The following is a 995-nucleotide window of genomic DNA, read 5'->3' as shown; positions in this document are numbered from 1 at the left end:
TTCTCCATTACAGAGAGGGGCATGAGGTTTACACTTGACCCTAAGTCACTCAGGGCCTTCTTGAAGGTCATGGTGCCTATGGTACAAGGTATTGAAAACTTCCCAGGATCCTGTCTCTTTTGAGGCAGTTTCTGCCTAGACAAGTCATCCAGTTCTTTGGTGAGCAAAGGAGGTTCATCCTTCCAAGTCTCATTTCCAAATAACTTGTCATTCAGCTTCATGATTGTTCCAAGGTATTTAGCAACTTGCTCTTCAGTGACATACTCATCCTCTTCAGAGGAAGAATACTCATCAGAGCTCATGAATGGCAGAAGTAAGTCCAATGGAATCTCTATGGTCTAAGTTTGAGCCTCAGATTCCCATGGTTCCTCATTGGGGAACTCATTGGAGGCCAGTGGACGCCCAGTGAGGCCTTCCGCAGTGGCGTTCACTGCCTCTCCTTCCTCCCAAAATTCGGCCATGTCGATGGCCTTGCACTATCCTTTTGGATTTTCTTCTGTATTGCTTGGGAGAGTACTAGGAGGGAGTTCAGTAATTTTCTTGCTCAGCTGACCCACTTGTGCCTCCAAACTTCTAATGGAGGATCTTGTTTCAGTCATGAAACTTTGAGTGGTTTTGATTAGATCAGAGACCATGGTTGCTAAGTCAGAGGTATTATGCTTAGAACTCTCTGTCTGTTGCTGAGAAGATGATGGAAAAGGCTTGCTATTGCTAAACCTGTTTCTCCCACCATTAGTGTTATTGAAACCTTGTTGAGGTCTCTGTTGATCCTTCCATGAAAGATTTGGATGATTCCTCCATGAAGGGTTGTAGGTGTTTCCATAGGGTTCTCCCATGTAATTCACCTCTTCCATTGAAGGGTTCTCAGGATCATAAGCTTCTTCCTTAGATGAAGCTTCTTTAGTACTGCTTGGTGCATTTTGCATTCCAGACAGACTTTGAGAAATCATATTGACTTGTTGAGTCAATATTTTGTTCTGAGCCAATAGGGCATT

This window comes from Arachis duranensis, chromosome 7 (genome assembly GCF_000817695.3).
Source record: "Arachis duranensis cultivar V14167 chromosome 7, aradu.V14167.gnm2.J7QH, whole genome shotgun sequence".
NCBI lineage: Eukaryota > Viridiplantae > Streptophyta > Magnoliopsida > Fabales > Fabaceae > Arachis > Arachis duranensis.
The sequence above is the reverse complement of the archived record's forward strand: the minus strand, read 5'-3'. Positions refer to the sequence as shown.